The sequence below is a fragment of the Drosophila navojoa genome, chromosome 5, assembly GCF_054131105.1.
Source record: "Drosophila navojoa isolate 15081-1374.11 chromosome 5, UAZ_NAV_1.0, whole genome shotgun sequence".
Taxonomy (NCBI): Eukaryota; Metazoa; Arthropoda; class Insecta; order Diptera; family Drosophilidae; genus Drosophila; species Drosophila navojoa.
Window position 1 is genome coordinate 12,812,337 of NC_142893.1, and position 19,728 is coordinate 12,832,064.

Below are 19,728 nucleotides of genomic sequence, written 5' to 3' on the forward strand. Positions count from 1 at the left end.
TTTACGCATTTTTAATAAACTGAATTCATTGAAAATGGCAATTGGAATTTTGACTATGGAATAGGGTATCTCCTAGCACATTTACTTGTTTTACATGGAATGTTTACTTAGCTCTATTAAAACTTAAGCTACTCTGAAATATTAGAAATGATAATGAAATGTCAGCGACGAGTGAACTAAAAAAGACTGCAAAAGAATTTTTCGGACTTCATTTAGAAGCGCATTTAATATTCTCTCTGTGACATTTTGTAGAGTAAGCTTTGATTTAATAAGTAGAAATTCACTCTAGAATGTCATTGTCTTTGAGTGCAGCAAAATGTCAGCAGGTCTCGGGCTGCTCGCCTAGTTCGGGCTGCCTGCAGCTCGTTTCTTGAGAGCATCTCAAGGCCAGAGTCGAGGCAGAGGCGACTCATCTGATTCGATTATTGAATTTTAATTAAGTTAAAGCTAAATACAAATGATTCCACTTATATCGAATTGACTGTTGAATAGGTTAAACAACGAGTGCCGAAGCTTGTCTAAGTTATTTGATGTGAAATTAATTATTTATGATTTGATATTTATTGAAATTTATTATTCATGATTTGATTTGATATGATATATTTATCATTAGATTATCATTTATCAAACCATATTAGCTTAAACTAAGCTTAAAATGAGCTCATATGGATATAAAGTAAATTGTTTCTTAATTTTGCATTGTTTTCAATGAATCTTTATTTAAAAATAAATACAAACTATTTATGAAAACAAATATTACATTAAATTGAATACAAATTAGTTATAAAATCATATCTATTGACTGTTGAATGTGTTGCAGAACGAGTGCCGAAGCTTGCTTAAGCTGATTTTCATTGAAAATTCCGACAAAACTAAGCTTCAGCTGCCGTTTTTCCTACTAAATGTAGTCTTTTTTATTATTTATATATATTAAATATTTTAGTTATGTTATATAAATATATTTATACATATATATACATTTAATTATTGTAATTGTATAATATAAATAAAATATTTTGCTAATCTTCTAAATTGGAACATAAAACTGAATGGCTTCACCTCCTTCTCTCTCTCTCCCTCTCTCTCTCTCTCTCTTTCTCTCTCCCTCTCTCTCCCATGCCCACTCTCTTAGCTGCCCAACTTAATTTATAAATTTCCTGCAGTCTATAGACAATATTATCCGCTTCGCAATTCCTAAACTCTAGAATACTTGAGAAGAGTAATATATTGGCTTTTAATGTGACAGCATTGAGCGGATGACAGAACCAGAAAAAAATAAATAAATAAATACAGAAACAAAAGCAAAAGCAAACTACGGGCAGTTACAAGTTACAAGTGCAATTATTTGTATTACGTATACGTAATATGCTCGTAGCCTGCTTAGTTGGCCCTCTTGTGCTTTGCCGGATATTGCTAAACGGTTTATCGCACTTGGTTGCCGAGGGCGGCGCCGCCGACGACCGGAAGCAGCGATATATTATTAATGACTACACATACACACATACATATATGTATGTAAGGCACTGGGCACCGCACAGCGGCCACTCGAGCCAGCGCACAATGCGGCGTATGCGCAATATACATGTAGATACAAGTATATACATATGTATATGTATATGTATATGTACGCTTTTATATATTTTATTACCAAGCCAAAACGAAGAAAAATATAAACATTCAGCCATGGCTCGATTGTTGTTGGCGCCACATTTGTAAAAATGCGCATCTTGCCTTATGGAGCTGGCTTAGGCTGTGCAGGGGCGGCGGAGTGAGACTTGGGGGTTACGGGCTTTTGGGTTTTAGTTCCGCCCATTCGCATTCCCCTTTGAGCGCTTATTGTAAAGCGCCTTAATAAGATTTTATTGCGCCGAGTCACGGGTCGCGCCAACTCCCGGTTGGAGGCTGTGCCTAGTCGCACGTACGTGTTTGTGTACAACTGACGCAGATAATAAGTTCCATTCATGGCATAGAGAGAGAGCGAGTAAAAGAGAGAGTGAGGTAGAGCGATGCCCTCACTTTCCCAGCCGTTGTTTGGTTTCTTTCGCATTCAGTTGGTCCGCCCTGGCCATCAGGCTCTCCTCTCCTCCCCCTCCCCCTGTAAAAGCCAAAAGGATAATGACTGACCATTTTGAGCAGCCTACCCCAACTGTGGGGGCACAGTGGAGGCACTGAATTGGCTATTTGGGATTCGTTTTCGTTACGTTCTCGGCTCGCATTTTCGTTTTCATCTGTGGTTATGTTTTTGCGGCTATTAGTGTCAAGTAATTAATAAGCGTCGGGTCAGGCGTGAAAGCATTTCAAATGCTTCAACAGAATTTTTTTGTTTTATTTTTTTATCTGCAGCTAAAAATTTAATTATGCTGGCTTACTAGAATAAATGTTTATGGCTGTTGCGAAATTCGTAGCCTTTAAGCTCTCTGCATCAGGGACATTTATAGTATTCCGGGTCGCCCTTCAAAATATTGACAACATAAAATATCATGATAAAAATGTATGAAAAAAAAGAAGAGGTGGAGGAAAAGGAATATAAATACAAATATCCACTATACGCAATGTCATGAATTCTTTATGGTGGCATTTTTCAAATATTATTGCAGAAAGTTTTTCCCTTTTCCCTTTTCCTTTACTTTTACTTTTTTTCTTTTTTGTGCGAGAGAGTAGGAAACGTGCGTTCGCCGTTTATAAGCTGGCATATATGTGCATATATATACTTATTTGTGAGTATGTGTGCGTATGTATATATTAGCTATAAATCGAGTTTGCTTCGATGCTGGCAATACGCAACTGACGCAGTCAGTAGCCTTTAAGCTACTTAGCCATATTTCAATGGAAACAAGAAACAATATTGCAGACGGGCGTACACGACTGCGTAATGCTTGTTCAGGGCAAAAGAAAAAACCGTTGAATCATTTATATTAAAATCTCTAGAGGGAGTCTGCTGTCATTTAAAAGCTTTAAAATTGTACCAGATATAGTGGAATGGCCTGAGTCTATACTCAGACAGACGGATGGACAGTGAAGCAGGCAAATAGACAGAGAGACAGATGAACGGAGAGATAAACAGATGAAGAGGCAGACGAAAAGAGAGACAAGCAGACAAAGAGACAGACGGACAGATGGGTAAAAAGACAGAAGGACAGACAGATAAACAATCGGACAGAGAAACATATGGACAGAGAGACAAACGAACACAGAGACAGACGAAAGAGCAGTTGTCCCGTCCCTCTGGCCAGTCTGCCCGCTCAACAAGACAAAAAATTACCCAAAAACCAATATACCCTCATCACTGCGTGAGCAAGTATAGAAACTATTCTACCACAGCGAGCCACTCACAAATACCAACGAATGCCCATTGAGAACTTTGTGCAGATAACAAAAGCAACAAAGCGAGTGGCAAGTGGAAGAGCTTAATAATAGCTGTAAATCAATCAAATGTGAAAACGAAAATTGTTTTTGCAAATTTAAGAATAAATCAAAACTGAAACAGAAGATTCGCCAGCTTAAAAATATACATACATACATACACATGCTTATACATATTTATCAGCTATATATAACTTGGTTGTCTCATGTGAGAGTCCCAAACGATTTACGGCAACAAAATTGAGTTGTGAGTTTATTAAAAATATTTGCGTGTTTTACACTCGAGGGGGCTGGGCAGAGGGGGCAGAGCTTTGAAATACTTTTTGACACGGTCTCGGCATGAAAATATGTACTTAAAATTAATGTATAGCCTGTTACCGTAAAGCATAAAAGCTTTGCGGATATAGTTTTTCATAAATCTGTGCGGGATTTCCGTGCATTTGCGTCGGTTTTTTCCGTGTTTTCGTTTTTTTTTTTTTGCGCATAAAAACCACAATGTGAGCTTTTAGTCGTGTGGTGCCGCGACTCACCAAATTAATAAAAAAGTATACAAAAAAGGAAAAAGGAAAAGCGTTACTAAAAGGCAAAACTTTGCGACACAACAGTGTTTCTCTTTGACATTGTCTGTCGCGAAAAATGTGATCATAAATGCCCCGGCTGCCCGGCTCTGTCTGCTCCTGCTCCTGCTCCTGCTCCAGCTCCTGCTCCAGCTCCAGCTCCTGCTACAGCTCCTGCTGCTGGGCCAATGCACTTAAGATGTCACACAAATGCAGCCACAGAGACAGAGAGAAAGAGAGAAAGAGAGAGAGATAGAGTCCCTGTGGCACATGTGCCACACTCAACCTGTGCGAGCTGCCTTCCACTAGTTTTACTAGCCAATAACTTGGTTCGTTGCGGCAGTTTTACTTTTATTGCAGCCACCGATTAGTTTCTGGCCAACGGCACTTTATGGCCAACATCGAAGATGCTGCTGGCCGAGTGCAGCCATAAAGAAGGCAGACGCATGGCCAAGGATGCTCCCTGCGTATAAAGAGAAGTCTCTCTCTCTCTCTCTCTCTCTGTCTCACTGAGAAACTTGATCTTTAAGATGAGCACTTGAACAGCAGTTGGCCTGGTCAAAACATTGATCTAATCTCGGTCAACAAGTGAATGATGTGTGCCAGCCATATCAAATGTGGAGCAAGTGTGGGTGGGTGGGTGCTTGGGTGGTGCTGTGCCACATTCGTCGCTTACATAAATCTTGAAGTGTGCGGCTCAAAAGGCAGAGTCGAGTTGAGTCACTTAGCCACTCGGCATGCTGCTCCACTGTGCCACATACGCAGCTCGCCGAACGAGCTCTTTGACTTTGACTAATCCTTTTGCCAACACCCAACACAAACCCCACCCAGCACCCACCACCCGCCACCCACCACTGACTACACATTTATTTTGCATGCTGATTTCGTGTTTGACTGGCTTAATGCCTAGCCTTTGAGCTGCGACGACTTTGTTGTGGCACCGCTGTAACCGCATTGTGAAAAAACTCACAAGTAGCAGAAAACCACACAGCAACAAACAGAGTCACACACACACACACTCACACACACATGAGCGAGCTCATTAGCAGTGCCCGCACAGCTGGAGACGATTTGATTTGGCTTTTACTTACATTTTGGCCAAAAAAACATATGTAGGTATGTACATACGTATATATAGTATATATTAGGCAGCCCTAAATGACTAAATGCTATTCATTTCAGATATAATACAAGAGGTAACCATGGCAAATGAATGAAACGAACGATAGCGCACGATGACAGCATGAGACAGCTCGACATCAGTAAATTTTTAATTAGAAATTATATGTTCCTTAAATGAAATTTAATTACTTCCTTTTGGGCATGCCAGCTTTTCGTCTAGACTTGAGTTTGATAGGAATTTGCTCATCCATTTATTAGCACTTACAAAGGAAACATTGAGACTATTGAGGCTCATTCTGGAAAATTACTTATTCAGCTTTATCTTATCTGATGTCAGCAGCAGTTGCCTTCAAATGTGGCTAAGTGAATTTTTTGCAGGCTGTAGAGTATGGTTTAAAACTGTTGAGTATTCTGAACAATCTAAGACTCATTCTGATATATTACTGTACAAACCTCTGGTTTTTCGTCTTTATAGTATCAAAAATCAAAGTCTCAAGCTGCCTAACAAACTCTTGACAGCAGGCAGGTCCTCTATATATATTATGCACAGACTCTTCTTCATTCTATCAACCCTCGTTCCGTATGAGTTTAACTTAAGGCTTTTCTCTTCAACTTTATAGTATCAAAGGGCTATCAAATTTGCCTTCAAGTACCCCCAATAAATGGGTGTACCAAAGTTTAGACAGAACTCTTGAGCCTGAGTGATCCTCTGCAATGTGTATGAACAAACTTTTAGCAGAAGTTTTGATTCTGAAGCCTCCTGTTGAATATTGCCTAACCAGGAGTTAAATATTGCCTGACAGGAGTCTCAGCAAAGGGCGATTAGCTCGTTTAAGCAAAGGGAAACGCAAATAGAACTCTTCTGGCTAAAAGAACTCAACGTAGACAATTCTTTACTATGCGAGTGCACACAATTAATTTCCTAAATTTCTCCAACCAAACTCTATTATCATTCAACATTTCCCTTTAATCTACAAACAGAGTATTTCACAGGCAGTCAAACTCATTTTCACTCTCGAAAGTTCAAGGTTTATGTGAGTAGTTGCGACGAACAGTTACAGAAATTGTAAAAAATATACGTGACGTCAAAAAAATATATATACAACGTATAAAATGACTCGGAAATAGTCTCACGTATTGCTGTTGTAATAGTGACGATTGCCATAAAAATACGCTGAACTGTATTTGTGCGGCGTTGACTCCATCCTTTCGCTGCCTCTGCCTCTGCCTCTACTCTCTGCTTATTCTATTTTTAGCAACCAGCGCAAATGCCGTGACTGAAATACGAAATGTGCCCATTGGCGGGATGAATTCAATTCTCCGACTTACCTCAGTTCATTGCCGGTGATGTGTGAGAAGCTGCAAGAGAGAAGAAATAATAAATGAGTTTAAGCCACAATTAGAAAAGAGAGCCAACCGAAACTAGCCTTAGTCAGAGTCATATTTCAAAGCAGCGCGCTCAAATTCAAATTTGTCTGGCTTCAGTTTAGCGCTCCGCCTGGCAAATCCAATCAAATGTGAACGGGCTGCGCTTTTTCATAGCCTAGCCCCAGGCGCTGTCTAAACTCCCATAACTCGGGACTGGCGGCGCACAGCTGGCGCACCGAGCGGCTGAAGAAAAGATTTAACTTGTCTCGTGCTCAGCGTAAACAGAATTATTTCCAGCTGCCTTGTGCTTGCTTTGTGCAGCATTTAATTGGGTTTGCCAGCATATTAGATTTTCATTTTCATCTTTGCCGCTGCGCCCCCTCCGCATTCGCATAAATTTGAATACAAACGCACGCACACAAATGCAGGGAATCTCTCTCAAGTGCAGAATTTAAAGCACACGCAGCTGCTGTATTGTTATTCCTGTTGAAATTTAAGATACACACAAGTGCAGCCTCTTAGCTTCTCCGTGCTCCACACAGAGCGGGATGAATCTGTGTGCAACATGCAGATTTTTATGCAACTCCCAAAGTCAGATGTGAAATTCAAGAGCTTTCCCAACTATAAACAAAAGACTGCAAGGCATGCAAACAGCAAAAGAAAAAGTGAAGAGGCGGAGCAAGAAGAGGAATAACAAATACCGAACAAATTCTCTGAATGCAAATCTTATGACCCATGCGAAATGAAAAAGAATCCAGAGTGAGTAACAAATTGTATTGAATGACTGTTGAATACTCTAGATGTGATTGTATCTCTAATGAGCTTAATTTAATCAATAATTATATTTATCTAATATGCCAGCAAATGTGAATTGGCTTGCGAAATGACAAACACTGTTGCACAGGCTAGAGGTGTTAAAACCGTCGCTGGCATAGTATCGATAGTATCGATGAACATGAATTTTTGCAATATATCGATCGATTGTGTGCGATGTTGATAATCGGCTAACGCAGCGAATAGCTGAAACATCGCTTGTCAATTAACTGACTATGTTGTTGTGTGAGAAAGTAAATTTATATTATTTATATTGGTATATGTATGTGTATATTTAGCGTATAATTTACTCTAAAAATACCAAGTCAATCTAACTGATTAAAAAGTTTATTTATGTTCCTTTAGTTTAATAAAACAAAAGCTTTAGAGGCCACAAGAGACAAGTTAACAGTAGAGCTGTTAAATCGATGAGCCGATGGTTACAAATATCGTTAAGTTTGCTCTTAACGATATTTGTAAACTTGTGCTGCTCCATCACAGGGTATATATGGCAAAGCCAAGCCCTATTGCCTCATTGATCTGTTTTCTTATGCATATACTGTTACCTGTATTCACACTCACACCCACATACAGTCACACTCACACATCCACGTATGCACATTCGTGTGGCGTGGAGCACGTAGCTGAGATTTTTCCTGCATTCAGCATTCAGGCAAAAGGAAAAACTTCATCATCGCAGCGCGCTCTGCTGGGATGCTTGCTGTCAGTGTGGCTGTCAAGTTGCTCTGTGCAATTGTCATGCCCTGCCTGGCCAGGTTTCTTCTTTTTTCTTTTTTTGGGCATCCTTTTGCTCTGCTAACTGTCAGCGGTTGTAACTCTGCTTGTGAGCATCCGTTGGAGAATTTAATAAGTTGCCCGCATCATCATTATCATTATCACCATCAGCATTACGTTTGCCGTTTACCGTTTACGGGTTTACGGTTTGCCGTACGCATTTGCCAGCTAGCTACCGTTCTAGTCAGCAGCAGCAGCAGCAGCACCTTCTTCTTCTTCTTCTTCTCCAGCTGCTGCTCATTTTGTCATCCAGGCATCCTGCTCGCATTTCGTGTGCGCCGCTTTTGTAAGTGGGTTATTTAGCGTAAGTAATGCAATAAGTCTGTTAGTTTTCATATTTCCTGCCGTCTGCAGCTTCAGCTGCAACTGCGTGTAATCCACGGCCATTCGAGTCCAGAGAGTGCCAAAAAAAAAAGAAGGAGAACTTCTGGTGCGGCACACAAACTGAGAGATGATACGGCAAACTGAATTAGCGCTCTACGAATGTGTCCTTCCTCTCCAAGGAACTAGTTATAGGATAGACGGCTAACTGCCTGGGCTGCCTTCCTGGCATGAGATTGTCTGCAGCTTTAATTCATTGCAAGGAATTTTAATTCATTTTGTAAAACTTACGCTGAGCAGATTACCAAAGTTAAAGTAAATGCAGCACGCGAACGGCGAACGGCGCAGAGCAAAGTGTTTCTAATGCTCAATTAACTAAGTGCAGCTGCTCCTCCAGCTTTCAGCTCGAGTAATTTCCTCCTTCAGCCATGAGTATGAATTACTCTTCATTTTTTTTCTTTGCTACTACCTTCTGCATTGACTGCGGTCGCATCTTCTTCGTCCTGCTGACTTTTTATCATCAGCATTTCTTCTTTCCATTTGACATTTATCAACGTTTTTCTTAGCTCACCCAGCTCGTCGTCTGTCTGTCTGCCTGGCTGTCTGTCTGATTTAATTGCATCGTAACTGCAAATTTGCTGAGCTATGCAGATATAGATGCAGCTTCCAGCAGTAGCCAGATGCTGACAAATTGGGAGTTACAGATGTCAATTTACGAATTACAAACACAGCGATTGCTGACTGACTGATTGACTGACTGCTGGACTGATGGACTGATTGATTTACTTTTTAAGCCACTTGCTTAACTTTTGTGGTCCACAAATGTGGTTTGTGATATAAAAGAAAATATTAGAAAATATAATTAAGAGAGTCTCTATAAATAATTTGATTATTATAATAATAAATATTTCTTTAAAATTATATCATAAATATCTATTCATAGGTATTTATATATATTAAGTTTATTATATTATTGTATATATTATTTTTATCCATATTTATTTCTGCCTAAATTATACTAAAATCAATTGAATACATATATATTTTTTTATTAGTATTAATTTTTTTCATAAATAGAAACTGAATTTTCTTAAAAAAAAAAAAAAAAAAAAAACTACTTCAGCATTCATTTTAAGCCCTTTTTAAGGACACACTCCACTCCACTTAAATGAGCAGCTGAGAGCTCTCATCGAATACATACATATACATATATGTATGCCCATGAATTATTTCACAATTTATAGTAATAAATCATATATTTACATATATTTATTTCAACCACACTAAACCCGTATCGATTTATGATTTAAATGCACATATGCATATGCAAATAAATTGCTATTAAACCAAATTTAAAAATGTGTAAAAAAAAACTGCGAGCATTAATTAAGGTAATGTAATACAAAATTTATGAAAACTCCGGTTTTTTTTTTGTTGGTAATTTTTGCCATTAAATTCAAGCTTTTAGCAATCAATAAAAAAATAAGCGAGGGAAATGTAAATGAATTATCAATCATTTTGAGCTAAATAAATATTTTATTGAATTGTTGGCCAAATATCAAGTGACATTTATTAAATTTAATGCAGATTTATTCACTTTTATGGAATATTTTTAAATTGTAGAAGTATGCAGGTGAAATATATACATACATATTTAGACTATCTAGTCAAGCATGGATGTAGATATGTATTTGTATATGAAATATAAACTATCCTCAATTCACATTCAAACTTGTAAAAACTTTTAAATATTAAATTTAATGCGCTTTACAGTTACATTTGAGGAAAAGTAAGAATGACTAGAATATACCCAGCATTCTAGTAAAAATGAAGATATATAAATAATACATACTTATGTATTTATTAATTAAGGTTTCTTGACTTATCCGAGGCTGACGAAAAGTCCTACCTCAACTAAGCTTTACATACTCCTCGTAAATCTGTACAAAATAAACTCATCATACCCCTTTTGGCAATTTCCCTTAGGTATACGCTCAGCATTTCTATGAAAAGTTACAAAATAACTGTACTTATTTAGTTTGACATAAAAGAGTTTTCCAATTGCTCTACTACTTAACTGCTTTTCAATGCAATTGCACAAGTTTTTAGTCAAGAGTTTTTGCTGAAATATATATAGTAAACATATATATAAATGTACCAGCATTTATATGGAAACTTGCAGAGGGTCAATAGGTGCTCCATTGAAGTGCAGTATTTATGGGAGACAAGCCGATTATTATAGCTTATTAATTGCCCACACTTGAGGCACCCTGTGTATGTAAATGAAACTTGAAGAGGCAGAGAGACGACTTACGAGCGAGCGGCAAAGTGAAATACGACAGCTGGGCATGGCCTTAGATGGCGGGCGGGCAATAGAAATAATTTTTGGTGGAAAACCAGCGCCGACCTACCATAAAGAGAAACTACGGAACGAACGCGTACGTGACAATAAAATGAAATGTGTAAGAGCTGTCAGTGGCGAGCTGGCTGGGTGGCACAGAGTGGTGCCGAGTGGAGCACGTGAGGACGTGAGCATGATATAGACAGAGAGAGAGAGAGAGAGAGAGAAAGGGAGATGGCGAGAGAGACAGACCAATGCGACATACGAAGCGACACATTGCTGTGTCGCTTGTTTGTGGCTGCTTCAGCTTCAGCTTCAGCTACAGCTACAGCTGCAATTGCAACATGCAACCACCACCGCACCACCCACTGAAGACCGCAGAGTTTCATAAGCGAGAGCAAAGAAAAACAGCGAATTGCGAATGCAATTTGACAAATTTATTTGCAACGGCAGCAGCAAACGCGACTTGAGTGCAGATACAGATGCCACAGACACACACACACACACACAGACACGTATGCAAGTTCTTTAATATTGTAGCATGCCACGTCGCAACGTGCAACATATGAAAAATGATAGAAATTTGCCAAGTTCCAGTTTTTGGGCGACAATATGCAAATGCTGAAACGGAAATCGAGTTACTCTGACAGTCAGCACGATTTTAATAAAAGAAAAGCGAGCATCGACTATAGCTGGCAGTTGTTCACCTGCTCAACTGCTCGCCTGATGTTCACCTGTTGCTTGGCCACACACGACTCTGAAAAATTCTATTAAAATGTGCGCCATAAGCACGCATTAGACACACTCAATTTCCTATTCCATTTTCCTGCTGCTCAGCCACACACACACATACAGACACACTCATACTCACTCACGCCGAAACTAACTCCATCCGGAATCGACACCAGGCTTCACACGGCTTGTGCCTCCGCTCAGAATTCCCATTACTTCCTCCGTTCCGTTGGCATTTCACGTATGGCTCGAGCGTTCCATTCCAGCCCATTCCCTCTCCTCTCCACGCAGCACATTCCAGCTGCTGCATCAGCATCTCTGCAGTCGCGGCAGCCGGAATTAATGCCTCACCCGGGGCAGCTGTCGCCCATTTACCTGGCGGCCGTGCGCCAGGTGTGCATTACATACAGCATTCCACGGCAGCGCCCCTAAGCAGTTCAAGCGAAGCCCCAGTCGCCAGCTGCTTGGCAACCAATTAAAGATGCATTTAAATTGAATCACCAAACGAAACGAAACGAAACTTACTAACTGCCTGAGTTAATATTAAGAGGAAGTAGTAGTGATGCCAGTCACTCGGTTGGCTAGAGCTCTATATAGACTTCCGGGCCTCCTTAATGGAGCACGGCCCCTATAGCGGACTCGGCGCAATGGCGTCCAGATGCGCCCGCTGCCTGGTTGAGGGTAATAGGATTTTCGGGTCACTCGCAGTCCATTTCAATTAGTGGACACATGTCCAGGGACAGGCCTGCCATCATTTAATTTGTGTGCGTGTGGAGAGTGGAGAATGGAGAGTGCAGAGTGGAGACTTCCATTTGAATTGCAGCGTATGATTTGTCCCATTGAGGTAAATAATAACAAAGCAGCTCCCTTAGCAGCGCCACTGAATCGGACTTCAATGAATTATGCAGCCTCAGAGCGTCCAGCTCCAAGCTCGAAGCCCCCGAGCATTATTCATAATTATAATTTGGCTGAAGCTGCGCTATTATTAGACTGTGTATTACATCCCATTGAATATGGAACAGAAACAAGTATGATTCCACTAATCAAGCAAAATATTATACGATTTGTGTTAATACTAATAATAATAATAATCATGATAATATGGTAACAGTAATAGTAATTATGTTAATAACAGTATTACAAAAATTTGAGATTGATAAATATATATAAATAAAAAATATTTCAAATAGAATTAATATTAATATTAATTATTTGAACTATATATATTAATATTAATAATTATTATTAATTAATTAATATTAATTATTTGAACTATATATATTAATATTAATATTAATAGTGATAAATATGAGCAATTAAAAAAAATCAAATAGATGATAGATGAAAGTGAATAATAATAAATATTGAAATAATGCTATTATGACAATGAAAATTATAATAATCAGGAAAAAAGAGCATAATAATAAGGCTGATAATAATAATGCTAATATAAATATAAGCAAAACAATATATATATAATTCTGGGTATAAATATATAATTGATAGATAATAATACTTAGCCGAAATTTCACACAATAGCTAATTGATATACGTAATTATTATCAAGCTAATAAATGTTAATGAGGTTAAAATATACGAATAATAATAATATTTTTTTTTTAAGTTAATAATGTACCAATATTAATAATTATAATAATGATAATAACAATGCTGCTAACATTTAGTAGTATATATATACTAATATTATTTTTAAAAATTAATAATATACCAATGCTGATAATTATAATAGTAATAATTATTATAATGATAATAATAATAACGCTGCTAGCAATTAGTAAACTTTTAGCTTAATCTTCACTTTTATATATATACTAATATTATTATTTTTTAAAATTAATAATACACCAATGCTGATGATTATAATAATGATAATTACAACGCTGCTAGTAGTAATAATAGTAGTAATAATAATAGTAATTAGTAAACTTTTAGCTTATTCTTCACTCATAGCCTAAGTAGACATTTCAGAGTTTTTATGCGAAACACTAAGTAAATGTACAACAACTAAAGATTATAACAGCAAAAAAAAAATGCTTTAAAGCTCGCTTTTTATGCTAGCTGCGCTTCAGCTTCAGCTTCAGCTGGCTTTCGTCTAGCGTCGAATGCTCTAAGCTCTGAGTGGCTCAGCGCTCAGCGCACATAAAAAAAAGTAAAAGCTGAAAAAACATATACTGTCTGGCAGCTAAAGTAAGAGCCGAAGAAGAAGAAGAAACAGAAGCTAAAGCCAACAACGGGCGAGGCTGCACAGTTCAATGCGCGTTTATGGCTTTCCAATGGCGATTGCTTCGTGTTGTTTGCCCAGTCGATGTCCCGTTGGACGCTTGACACCACTGAGATAACGGAGCGCATCAAATCATTTCGTGCTAATGGAATTGCATCGATGTTGATGGAGTTTTTCCAGTTGCCCATCAATGGCTCGCAGCACTAAGCCATCAAATTCGATGCCAAGTCAAGGAAATAATATTAAAAAAAATCCATAAAAAAAAAAGTTGAGTTAGAATTTAATGAGAGCAAGACACGATAGAGATATACTTTAAGAATATATATAAATATATCCATATGACTGTCTCAGGTAAGGGTATTCCCGCTTCGCTGTGCACCTTTTCTTCAAGGCTCCGCTCCTATCTGTCGCTGGCTCCTTTCAAGAGCTCATCCGCCGTACACTCGAACACAATTTCGGCGGCTGGCCTTCGTTTTATGGCTTTTCGTTAGACTGGGGGGCAGGATTTTCGTTTTGGGCCCGGCCAAGAGCCCATGACAATGAGCCTGTTTGCTGAATTTGTGTGCGGAAATTGCTGTTTGCTCTGCGCGTAATACCAAATGAAAATGCTGGGAAATCTGCATAGTAATGTCGCCCGACATCTGCATATGTTGAGTGCCGGAGCCAAGCTACCCCATTAGATAGGTTTGCGCGCTGCCTGGTTCATTTGATGTCGGGCTTTTCGGGTAATACATCAAACAAAATTAAAACGCACTGCGGCAGCTGATCGGCTTGAAGGGTTGGCAAAACATTTGCCACTGGCCAAAATAATGATGTAGCTGCCAGAGGGCTGGCACAGACAGAGCAAGAGACAGGGCCGGGACAGACTGACAGACAGACACGGGGCACGTGTCGGCGCCGCGGGGTTACGGCTGCGATGTCAGTCAGCGACAAAACGGAAAGCTAGAAAGGCCAAAGCTTGCGCCAACAGACTGTTGCTTCTTTGTTGCTGTTGTTGTTGTTGTTGTTGTTGCTGTTGTTGTTGCTCAATTGAGTCCATTGGCTGTAGTTTCCCCCGTTGCTAGACAATTGCTTCTGGCCAGCTCACGCCTCAACTACAGCTCCATCTCGAACCTGCAGCGCCTCCACCTCCTGCTCCTGCTCCTGCTCCTGCTCCTGCCCCTTTACAGAGTCCAGAACTTCAGACATGACGACGCTGGGGTTGAAAGTGCATGACACACAATTGTTTCCCTGACACCCACCCGGCGTACGACCATTAACATGCACACCCCCACATGAACCCATACTTTCTCTCTCTCTCTCACTCTCTCTCTCTCTCTGTCGACCATCAAATTGTTTTTGTGGTTACCAGCTGGTTTATGGTTACACATTTTCTGCTTTTACCTTTAAACCTTGGGTTCCCTTTATATTGACATCGTTTCTGCATGCAATCTAATAAATGAGTCGTGTGTGTGGGTAGTCTACGTACGTGTGTGTGTGGGCTTGCACGTGGCCTGTGTGTGCCTGTGCGTTATTTGGAACAACTGCAGGTGCTCAAAAATAATGGTTTCGCATGGCCCTCGGCCAATGCTGAGCTTCCTGGATGAATTGCTGCCATCGCTTGGCCATAATTTATAGCCTGTATTAAATACACTTTGTACCCATAGAATATGTCATTGTCTTGGTGCTATGGCATTCCCATTGATTTGCCTGACCGCAATGATTCATTCCAGCCATACATCAAGCTGAAAACCCGCACTAATTGACCAATTCACCTGCTATTGCGACAAGATCTATGGACATCAATATTAACTCGACAAATATGCGTATAAATATTTAACATGTAAATGTATTTAAATATATGTATATGCATGTATATGTATGTATAATATGTATATGTATGCTCTGCTATAAACTGGTGTACCTTTTCTGATTTATAGTGGATTTTATTTATTATTCAGGCCATGTAACTGGCAAGACCTGAGTGTGTTCCATTTAAGCGCTATCTGATCCATAAATTGTTTTCTTTAACATTTAAAATACATCATCGATTAAGGCATAAACAATTTGTTTTCCTTGTTTTTATTCAACTTGAATATTTGAATATTGGAAATTCGCTGTAGCATAAGAAATTGACTATGAATATATTAGATTCTGCATAGATGAACAGTTTGTGGCTTAGAGGTGGATAAGGTGAGAGGAGGATAAGCTATGAGCAGAAGAGGTGTATAAGAAGAAAACTACTGCCAGACCCTTTCTTTTATTTTCTGTGTAACTTTCTATCTCTCTCACACCTTGTCTATTTCTCTCTCTATCACTATCTCTTACTCTATCTTTCTATCCGTCCATCTCTGTATCAACTTAACTAACTTGTATACTCTTTCCCTGTCTCTGTCTCTCTCTCCTTCATTTTCTGTGCAACTTTGCTATCCTTTCTATATCTCTATCTCTCTCCCTTACTTTCTCCTTCCATCTGCCTATATCTTTCTATCTCTCTCTCTCTCTTTCATTTACTTTCTCACTCTATTTGTCTTCCTCTGTATTTCATTCTTTCTCCAACGTATACGATGCCTACAAATTCCAGCTTTCTTTCCCCCTCTTCTCCTCAATCTCAGTTTTCTTGCTATTACTTCTTATATATAGTATTTTTTCCCCAACAAACTTAATAGGCGAAGTAGTATGTCTTAGATGGCCTGAGCTAGGCACATTTATTAGCTGGCTTTGTAATTATAATTTGCAGAAAATGAATTGCAGAAGCGCTACGTAAATTATATGAAATAGCCAAATTCATTTGGCCAAGAGTTTGGCTAATGCTCTGTACCCCGGCAAGGGCTGTTATGATTTTAATTAAAAGTTGAATTACACATTTTTCCGGTCAGCGGCCGTGACCTTTTCCACCAGGCAGAGCGCAAACAGGGAAAAGTCAGCTGGCGAGCCTATTACAGCCACTCGAGAGAGAGAGAGAGAGAGAGAGAGAATGAGAGAGAAAGCAAAAGGAAAATAGAAAATAATAAAAAAATCTCACAGTGCTCAGCGAATCGGAGCAATCAAATCTGATTTAATATTTACGAATTGTTTTGAAATTTAATTTGCTGCTATTTTTGGTTCTGTTATTTGTCTAAATGGCATTTTGGAGACAATTTAATTAATTTGAAGACAACATGAGAGCATGGCCGAGAATTCCAGCTCAAAATGCGAACAATTGCAGAAATACAAATTATTTAATTTGCGCTGTGTGTTTGAGTGTGTGTGTGTGCTTGAGTGTGCTTGTGTGTGTGTGTGTGTTTTTGTGTGTGCTCAGCGTGGTATTGTATTGAGGCTGAGGCATTGACCAGTTGCTGTTACGCTTGGGCAGCCAGCGACCATTCACCACCCACCCACCGCCCACACACCCGCCCACCGCCCAGTCGGCACTTGTCAGTCTCTCGCCCGTCGTCCGAGTCATTTAATGTCAGTTGGCTGTGTTGGCATGCGGATCACGTAGTTTCTGTGCCACCAGCACTTTTTCATTTCCATTCATTCACTTACGCGCTGTGGCTGCGGCCACAAGAAACACACTCACACACACAGACACACACACACACACGTGACACTCACTTACACTTACAGACCACAGTCAAATGGGTGGCTTGACTTGGACTGCTTCGGCTTCGGCTTCAGCTTCAGCTGCTGCCTCTGATTTGTTTTGTCGGAATTGTCAAGCGGCGCAGCTGACAGACGGACTGACAGACAGACGGATGGACAGACAGATGGACTGAAGCTGGCATTGAAATTGAATTGTGAAAACTTCGTGGGCGTACGCAGTGTATATACATATATATTTTTTTTCTTTCTCTGTCATTATTTTGATCATTTTTTTCTATAATATAATTTGCACTTAATTGGCCAGAAACAAGCTTTGCAATTACGCATCCCACACATCAGCCGTGCGCCTCATCTATTTCGTGTCGTATACGTAATAAATAATAATGTCATGCCATAGTTCTATATATGTATATAGTGTGTATAATAATCGCTCTGTAATTATGATAATTCTTAAAGCTTGTTTGCTCAATTCGGCATTGTGGCTCACATTGAACTTAAGTTGATGTATTTCCATGTCTTTGAATATCTAGCATATATATATATTTATGTATTTCTTTTTGTTTGTGGCATCTGCATAAGTCCCCTTAAGCTCTTTCATCAGCGCAAACTTGCTGCTTATCTTGTTGCTGGCTGCAACTTGTGCAATATTAAGTTTAGCCTTTAGTTTCAGCTGAGTTTCTTATCTTACTTTTATATCAGAAGTCAACACAGACACAGCAGAGTCTCTTCCACTATAGCTCCAATGCCAAGGCTGTGATCCTCCCCTTGTATTGCAAGACGAACATTGCAGCAACCGAATATCCCCCTGTCATTTCGTTGACAAGTATCAAAGTCACTTATCACTCAATTTAGGCAAAACTTAGGGAAATTCATGCTAAGAATTATTTCTTATAGTGTACGCTGCCTACGCTAAACCTTATGCAAGTGCATTACACACACACATATATATATATTGTGTATATAGTTGTGTTTTTTATTTTGTACGGATCAAAGTGCTAATACAAACAGCTGAGCCGGGCACAAAGTTCTTCCTGGAAACGCTCCACTGGGATGGCAGAGGCGTTGAATAATCGCCAAGCATGCTGAAGTTGCGTGAAGCGTTCGCCTTTGTGGCTGACTGGCTCGTTGGCTGGCTTATCAGGGCAGCTAGAAGGATAAAGTTTAACGGAACAGCTAAACAATGGCCAAGGCAGAACACAGAGAGAGAGAGAGAGAGAGAGAGAGTGGGAGAGCGTGGCTTTGGAAACGCATATTCAGCCTTTGGTTGCGGGTTGCCGTGGTTAACAAAATGGCGTCGGCACATAATTAATAGCACTAAGGAGATTAGTTTGCCCTGCATAGTACGAACAATAACTGCCCACTCTGCCCACTGTGCCCCGTCAATAGTTGCACACGCAATGCCCCACTGTGTGGCGCGCTGTCAGTCAGCCAGCCACCGAGCCACCGAGCCACCGAGCGCCGTTTGCACCTGTCGAGCACTTCGCCCACATTCTGCACGCAATCTAATTTAGCTGGAAAAAGCGAAACGTGCCCGGCGTGGAAATAGCCAAAGCCAGACTCGAGCCAGCGCGCCACGCCCGCCCAGCGGCGCCAGGACCTCATCGTTAAGGAGCCCAGGATGCGGCGCACAAACTGAGTGTGATATCTTTATATTGAGCTCCGGCCTCAATGCCTCTCATTAGACAGCACAAAGTCAGCGCCAAAAGTGCAGCACTCCCTGCCTAAGAAAAGTCAGCAACAGCTGCAGACGGGCATGCACAGCCGATGCATACTCTGTTGGCAGCTTAAATTGTAAATCAAGGTCCAAGTGCAATGCAAATACAATTTATATTTATGTGAATCGTATGATTATGTTATATACATATTTCGTGAGCAATAAGGACCAATATTTCGAGAAGCCTCACAGTATTCAGTCTTTGGCATTGATGTACCTTACATAGAGTCTTATAGCAGTCAGCTTTTGTCAGGCAGCTGCTTTTACTCCAGTTTTTGCCCATTCACTAGAATAGTTTGCCACAGTTTCAGAGACATTCTGAGACATTCTACGGCATTTATTGAGCGAGCAATTATGATGGATATTTCCAAAAGTTCCAGTCCTTAGCTTAATTAAGTGTCATAGCATTCAGCTTTTGTCAGGTAGCTGCCTTAAATCAAGTTTAATGTTTTGTGTTTGTTACATTCATTGAAAGAGTTGAGCACAGTTTCATAACCATTCATAAGGCTATACCTTCTATTTAGCGAGCAAATATGATCTATATTTCATAATCAATCATAAGGGAGCAAATATGATCTATATTCCCATAAGTTTCATAGATGCACCATTCACCGAGTGTCATATCATTCAGCTTCTGTCATGCAGTCTCAGAGCATATATCTTCTGCCATATATTCGCTAGAAGACCTAAACAAAGAGGATTTATATTTCTGAATCCTATGATTATGTTTTCTATTTCGTGAGCAATGAGGGTTAATATTTATAAATATTGATCGGTTGATATAGCCAGAAAGATT

General features: G+C 39.6%; 1 protein-coding gene and 1 long non-coding RNA gene across 7 annotated transcripts in view; one reads left to right on the forward strand and one right to left on the reverse strand.

The window, feature by feature from the left end:
* Liprin-gamma (liprin protein kazrin) overlaps positions 1 to 19,728 on the reverse strand; it is a 55,797-nt gene that overhangs the window by 32,137 nt on the left and 3,932 nt on the right. For 5 of the 6 annotated variants that reach the window (XM_089262697.1, XM_089262691.1, XM_089262695.1 and 2 more), the window contains exon 2: positions 6,372 to 6,401. The exons of the other annotated variant lie outside the window; for it this stretch is intronic. The gene's annotated coding sequence lies outside the window, so the exon portion shown is untranslated. The remainder of the gene's footprint in view (positions 1 to 6,371; positions 6,402 to 19,728) is intronic. 6 annotated transcript variants of the gene reach the window in all.
* On the forward strand, positions 7,791 to 8,436 carry LOC115561853 (uncharacterized). The gene is made up of 2 exons (XR_016197175.1): positions 7,791 to 8,304; positions 8,373 to 8,436. It is a non-coding gene; the product is annotated as an uncharacterized LOC115561853 (long non-coding RNA).